Raw genomic sequence first — 7,680 nt, 5'->3', positions numbered from 1 at the left:
GCCAAGTTTTTAGAAGCTCATTTTTTAAAATTCCCGCCGTTCTAAATCCACAAGTTACAGTTGTCTGTTGTTGTGCTCCGTGTCGCGCTGTTTGAACAGTCTCTAACGCAGCACTGGGCTCAGCCTCAAATATATATCAAACTGTATTTTTATCGTTCTCCAAATAAATTCAGCTCAGTACCACATTAGAGAATATTTATTATAATATTTATGTGGAAAATGCTGTGGAACCGCGTGTATTTTTGAGGCTTCATGGTGCCGCGAAACTAACACTGGCATACATTTAACTAGAAAATACGTCTCTGTAAACCATACTTGTACTCTTCTTAGACAACATACATATTTTTACACATATTAAACCAATAAATACAAAAAATTTACACTGTTATACAAGCTGTACACTCACTACTTTACATTGTAGCAAAGTGTCATTTCTTCAGTGTTGTCACATAAAAAGATATAATAAAATATTTACAAACATGTGAGGGGTGTACTCTCTTCTGTGAGATACTATATATATATATATATATATATATATATATATATTTCAAATACGTTCTGTAGTTTTACACTTTCTATTCATCAAAGAATCCTGTATCATGGTTACCACAAAAAAAAAGATATATATATATTCCACATCTGTTTTCAACAGTGATAATAATAACAATTTTTTCTTGAAGACCAAATAATAAAATGATTTCTGAAGGATCATGTGACACTGAAGACTAGAATAAAGGCTGCTGAAAATTTAGCTTTGCCATCACAGGAATAAATTACCAGAAATTGCCAAATTTAAATACTGGTGTATCCCTAAAATAAGTTACATATATATATATATATATATATATGTGTGTTCTTCTTGAAATATACAGGTTTTTATAGTATTTTATAGTATATTGCATAAATAGTTTGATGCTTAAAGAAAGCAGTTGTTTCGTAGTGCATTCCTCCCTCATCATCATGTTTCTACATGCACATCTGGCAAGGCAACAATTGTTTGTGTCACTAATGCCTATAGCTTGTTTGTACATACAAATATTTCCAGTATCTCACTGGCATCTCAAAAAAGGGAAAACAAAAAGGTGTGCATGTCCATCTGTCTGAAATGACTGATATAATCATCTGTGATGTGCACTGACATGGCAGACAGCTCTCGCCAATGAATGAGAGAATGAGAGAGCCTCACTTCGAGCCATAATGGCAGGTGATGTGTTGCTCATGCTGGTTCAGAATCACACTCAGGGGCCTGTTTCATAAAACAAGTTTACCAAATAAGCCAGGTTTATTTCAGTTAGTCTGACTTATTGTCAGCTGATTTGGTTCAAAATAAGTCAGACTAACTGAAATAAGCCTGGCTTATTTGGTAAACTTGTTTTATGAAACAGGCCCATGTTGTCTTGGTGCAGTAAAATGAAAGCAGAACATTTTGTTTGTCTCTTTATTTCATAATATCTCGAGCATAAATCAAAACAATGCAAATCTTCAGAGAGACGAGCTTAAATGACGATAAAGAAACTTTGTCAGGGTTCTGCCATGGCAGCTTTGTCTGTGTTGTCTCTGTTTAATGTTTCTTTGGTTGTCTTGTGCCTGAACACATTGCTTTGTCTTTGTTTTTGTCTGCCATGTGTTCCTTTGGTCCCAACTCCTTGTTTCCCTTGGTCACGTCCTCTTGTTTAGCCCTTGTCTTGTTCTTGTTCCTCTAATTGTGCTCACCTGGCCCTCGTGTTCTTCCTTCCTTTATATTGTGCTGCTTTTTCCTCTTGTGTTTGCTGGTTCATTTTATGATTTGAATCTTGCTAGTCTAGTCCTGTATTTATCCTCTTAGGTTCTTGATCTTGTCAAGTTCAAGTTTTTTTCCTTTGTATTTGTTGCTTTTCCCTTTGTAGCTAGTTTAGGTTATCTATAGAACTTCTATTTCGTTTATATCTTTTGTTCTTTTTCTATTTTAGTTATTTGATTTTTCCATAGTTTTGTGTTTTCCCAGTTTTTTTGTTGCCCTTGTTTTTGTCTCTCCTGTTGTCTTGTCTGCAGTCTTGTCTTGTTGTGTGTGTGTTGTGTTGGTTCCTACCCTGCCCTGCTCTCTGTGTCTCTCCTGGTTGCTGACTCTCCTGACCTGGCCACCAACTCTAGTGCTTCTGTGATATCTCCACGTGTCAAGCCTCTGCTTCCTTAAGCTGCTGCCCCGTGGTTGCAAAGTCTGGAACTGTCTTAACTCTGACCAACCTGTTCTCCAGTTGTGTGCTCTCACCAAGCCGCCCTATTGTTTGGACCGTGTTCCTTCCTCACCTATCTTGTGCTGTGATTTTGTTACCCCTCCCAACTCATTCTGCATTTGGGTGCCTTTCTGCTGATCTTGACACCCTTCCCTATAATCTGACTGGGGGGTCCCAACATGCACTACACAAAATGTACCTTCTCAACCATGTCATAAAGTTAGATGCGGCTTTCAGAAAGTCTCCCTTGAGTTTCCACTAATCGGAAGTGACGCTGCTGTTTTTCTGGCTGTTGTAATCTATGTTCTGCGCTCCTGAGAAGGATGAGGTGGAAAAAATAACAGACGCAGAGCGTGATTGTGCAGATGGTGGGAGCAACGCTAGGCCACTGAAAATGGCAGCTGTCAAGGCAAGCTGAGAGAGAGAGGAACCCGCGCAGGCCCTTGCTGTCTGAAGACTTTGTCACATTGCAGTAGAAACCTCAAGGAGTTCAGAGGAGATGTGTGGTGGCAAGCTTGTCATATTTATTAAGGAGATATTTCGCCAACATGTGAACTCATGTGTGACCAACTTAGTAATTGCATTTAAAGGAGGAATTTCTTTTCCAGTTTGTGGTACTGGATAATGTTGCAGTATTTTTATATTATGCATTTGTGTGTGTACTATATATAAAAGTTTAGATCCCTTAAAGAACTGACGAATAAATTGAGTTTGAATTAAAGGGATAGTTCACCCAAAAAATTTAAATTTTGTCATTAATTACTTACCCTCATGTCGTTCCAAACCCGTAAGAACTCCGTTCATCTTCGGAAAACAAATTAAGATATTTTTGATGCATTCAGGTCTCTGACCGACCCTCCGACAGAAAGGGTCTTTACACGATCAACGGGGTTCAACCGTAATTTTACGAAGCTACGAGAATACTTTTTGTGCGCAAAAGAAAAAAAAATAACGACTTTATTCAACAATTCGTCTCCTCCGTGTCACCCTGGTGCCATTTTGGAGAGTATTCACTGAACGCAAACAGCATATGCAACATGTGCTGTTTGCGTTCAGTGTATACTCTCCAAAATGCCGCCAGGGTGACACGGAGGAGACGAATTGTTGAATAAAGTCATTTTTTTTCTTTTGTGCATGAAAAAGTATTCTTGTAGCTTTGTAAAATTACGGTTGAACCCCTGATGTCACGTGGATTATTTTACCGATCTCCTTGCTACATCTCTGGACGTTGATCGTGGTAGTACCCTTGCTGTCTATGCAGGGTCTGAGAGCTCTCAGATTTAATCAAAAATATCTTAGTTTGTGTTCCGAAGATGAACGAAGGTCTTACGGGTTTGGAACGACATGAGGGTGAGTAATTAATGACAGAATTGTCATTTTTGGATTAACTATCCCTTTAATGACAAGAGTATCTCACATAATATCATGTGTGCTGTACCAAATAAGCTTGATAGTTTTATTATTTGAGCTGATAGCAAAGAACAGCACATTGCTGTATATGCACACAAATGAGGCTTCAATAAAATAACACAACTGGTTGCAAAGACATGACAACACTATACATTTTGGGATGTGGAAAAGTGCTCGAGGCAAACGTAATTGGAGCATGTAAGAGATCAGTTAAATGGCTGTTTGTTTTGTATTATGTCAGCTAGTCAGTCATGAACTTGTTTCTTTGCAAGTGTGTTTCCCCAAAGGGATTTTTCTATGTATTGCAATCGTTTACTTGTGAATAATAGACTTCTCATAGACATGTTTCATAACGTCCTTCAAATGACTTATTGTGTGACTGGAGCTGTGTTGTTAATCTGATTTTATTTATTGTTTATTGATTGGGCATTCGCATCCGCTTAAAAATATAACATATTTAATTGTGCATGCTATATATTTTCAAGCACACAAATTATTTTCAAGTGCCTTGTGAGGGAAAATAATTAAGTAAATAAATTAATAAATAAATGCCTTGCACCTTTGTTGCAATATTTGTGTTTAATGCTGTTGTTGTTTATCTAGTGCCTGTAGTGCCTGTGTGCATTTTGTGATGTGATGGAGATGAAAGAAGTAAAGATAGCTGGAGTACAACACTGACATTTATCTACAGAGCTCTGGACAGGAAGTTGAACAAACAATCAGGAGAAGCAGGTGTCATTTGATGGACAAAGCTGCCAGCACAGGCTGCTTGTCAAGAGAGTAAACAAAGAGAGAGACAGAGAGAGAGAGGAAATGACATATTCAAATTGTGCTGAGAGACAGATTTTAATTTGCTTGTTCTCGGACTCCTTTCAACTGCTGTTCACTGGGCAGTGAGGTGACAGATCTGGTGCTGGTGTGGTTCACCAAATTATTTTATAAGAGCTGGAATTTATTTTTGTAATTTTGTAAAGAGGATATATATATATATATATATATATATATATATATATATTTACAAAGACGAGACTGGGGCTAGTTGTTACACATTGTACTCTAGTGAATATTTGCAGGGTTTACTTGTGAAAATCAGTTTCTGTATAGGCTGCAATGCAGTTCACAAAACTTTAATACATTTTAACATGTTATCACCATTGCTTAAGCTGTCACAATGGAACCTGGCTTTAAAAAGTCTATTATAGACTTTTTGATTAGGTACATTTATTAAAACAAGTATGAAATTGAAGAGGATATATATATATATATATATATATATATATATATATATATTTACAAAGACGAGACTGGGGCTAGTTGTTACACATTGTACTCTAGTGAATATTTGCAGGGTTTACTTGTGAAAATCAGTTTCTGTATAGGCTGCAATGCAGTTCACAAAACTTTAATACATTTTAACATGTTATCACCATTGCTTAAGCTGTCACAATGGAACCTGGCTTTAAAAAGTCTATTATAGACTTTTTGATTAGGTACATTTATTAAAACAAGTATGAAATTGAAATTATGTATATACCGGTAAATACAATTTATGTAAAATTTAAAAATATCAAACCAATAAATATCATAGTTAATAGTATAGTATAAGTATAGTTAAGTTATAAATTGTAAAAGCACATGATACAACTAGCCCCAGCCTGAAATTTATGAAAAATACTGTATATTTTTTTTCTTCTGAAAGAAAAGTAAAGACATTTATAATGTATATATGAGATTTATATTCCAAATAAATGCTGTTTTTTTTAAACTTCTATTCATCAAAGAATCTTGAGGAAAAAAATGTATCATGGTTTCTGTTTTCAACATTGATAATAATATGAAATGGACTGGAGTAAATGTTATTTAAATTACTGTATTTAACTGTATTTTTGATCAAATAAAGTATGCCTTGGTGAGCATAAGAGATTTAAAAAAAATTGGAAACTCCAACATGACAACTCAACAAACTCAAACTCCATTGAACAGTAGCGTATGTGACAGCTCGTCTCCCTATTATATAAATATTTTATTTTACATTGCAATATATCCAACCTTTTAACAGAGGAAAGCAATGAAATGCCATAGCCAGATCAAAATGTGTTGTGGTATCTCGCTCATGTCATGCATGTCCGAGTGAGCGTTCTCCTCTTCCGACATCTTTTACCTGCTTTGATTGAGTCTTTTTTTTTTACAGGTCAGTCCTCATGAACCCAGCCCTGTCTGCTTTGATTTCCCCCAGTTCAGTCCTACTCAGGCACGTTCACGGACACCTGCTCCACGCAGAAGAGGAAGGACGAGCAGGCACTCTGCAGAATCCTCTCATTAAGATGACAGGCCCAACCATGGCAACAATTAACTCCATTCAGCCACAATTTATCCCTTTTTTCAGGGTGCAGAGAAGAGATGAGAAGAGACGTGCAGGTCAGACTTAGCTGAGTGTTAGCCTCACTCTGTGAAAGATAATCTGAGGTACTGATGATACGAAAAAAAAAAAAAAAAAAAAAAAGAAGAAAAAAAGATTTAAGCTAGAAAAAGGCCTGTATGGTCCTGTGCAGGTTAAACAAGTCAGTTAAAATTACAAAGTAAATTTGTCCCTGATATTTAAGATGCCTAATTATGTATTATTTGGGCCTATATTGTCATATTGCATTCTATTTTGCTCTTGTAAACTGTTAAATTTTAAACATGACTAAACAATTAACATCTTCACATGTGCACAATTTGATCTTGCACATAGCAAAGAAACAAGGAGTTTGATACCAAAAAGATGTTTCTTTGCCTGTGTGAATCTTTATACCTTGTTGGATGTTGTTTACTGTTTCAAGAGGGAAGAAAATGTTGCCTGAAATTATGGATACCTTTGTTTTTTTTGTTATGGACTCCTCTGATAATGAGTTTCAACACCTCAGTGCATTTCACAATTAGTTGAATTGTTTCTCCTGTCATTTCCAATTATTCCTAACACTAAAATGTTCATGACAAACCATCGGAATAGAACTTCCAACATTCCAATGGAATTTTCAGTACATCACCATAATCAAGCATGTAAAACACAAACAGTGTTTACACAACCATACCACTTCAGATCCATCATCTGGATATATAACAATTATCGATATAATCCAAGCTAATTATGAATATTTGACTGTGTTTGATTCACGGCCTAATTAAAAATTCATGGTGGCTTATGATGGTTTCTGCTACTCAAGGCATGATATTATATATACTGTATATATATATATATATATATATATATTAGCGTAACTCCATCATTAAATTACATTAGTTTTCAAAAGTTGTAATCAAAGGAAATGCAAAAAATATATTTCCATTGATGTTGGTAATTATAGCAATTAAAAATGTGAATGAAACTTAAAGGGGTCATATGATGTTGCTAAAAAGAACATTATTTTGTGAATTTGGTGTAATGAAATGTGTTTATGCGGTTTAAAGTTCAAAAAACATTATTTTCCACATACTATACATTATTGTTTCTCCTCTATGCCCCGCCTTTCTGAAACGCGTCGATTTTTACAAAGCTCATCGGTCTGAAAAGCAAGGTGTGCTCTGATTGGCCAGCTATCCAGTGCGTTGTGATTGGCCGAATACCTCAAGTGTGTGACGGAAATGTTACGCCCCTTACCATACTGTGATGCCCTGTCCAGCTGGAGCGACGATTCAAAAACATGAAAACCCATTACAAACGAGGCATTTGTTGCATCCAGTGGGGACATAATTACGGATTATAATGACTTATACTGTCTTTTTACATGTTGCCTAGTCGTGTCCTCTTTTGGAAGGCCAAACAAAGTAGTTTCGCTTTCACAACGAAACACAGCATCACACACAGCGGCCTTGAGTGAGCGGCATTATTTGTCAGAACACCGGCAGCTAGAGTGAGGAACGGCCGGCAGATTCGACGAAGGAGCGGCCGGTGGGCTTGCGACAACCACATGTGACGACCCCGGGCTGGACTCCGCTTCATCCACGGTGAAAGCCAATCCAGCGATCCACAGTGCAAAGTTGTAGTATTTCCTCAGCGACCAGCACGGATCAGCTC

This window comes from Sinocyclocheilus anshuiensis, unplaced genomic scaffold, assembly GCF_001515605.1.
Source record: "Sinocyclocheilus anshuiensis isolate Anshui unplaced genomic scaffold, SAMN03320099.WGS_v1.1 scaffold1365, whole genome shotgun sequence".
NCBI classification, from domain to species: Eukaryota; Metazoa; Chordata; class Actinopteri; order Cypriniformes; family Cyprinidae; genus Sinocyclocheilus; species Sinocyclocheilus anshuiensis.
The sequence above is the reverse complement of the archived record's forward strand: the minus strand, read 5'-3'. Positions refer to the sequence as shown.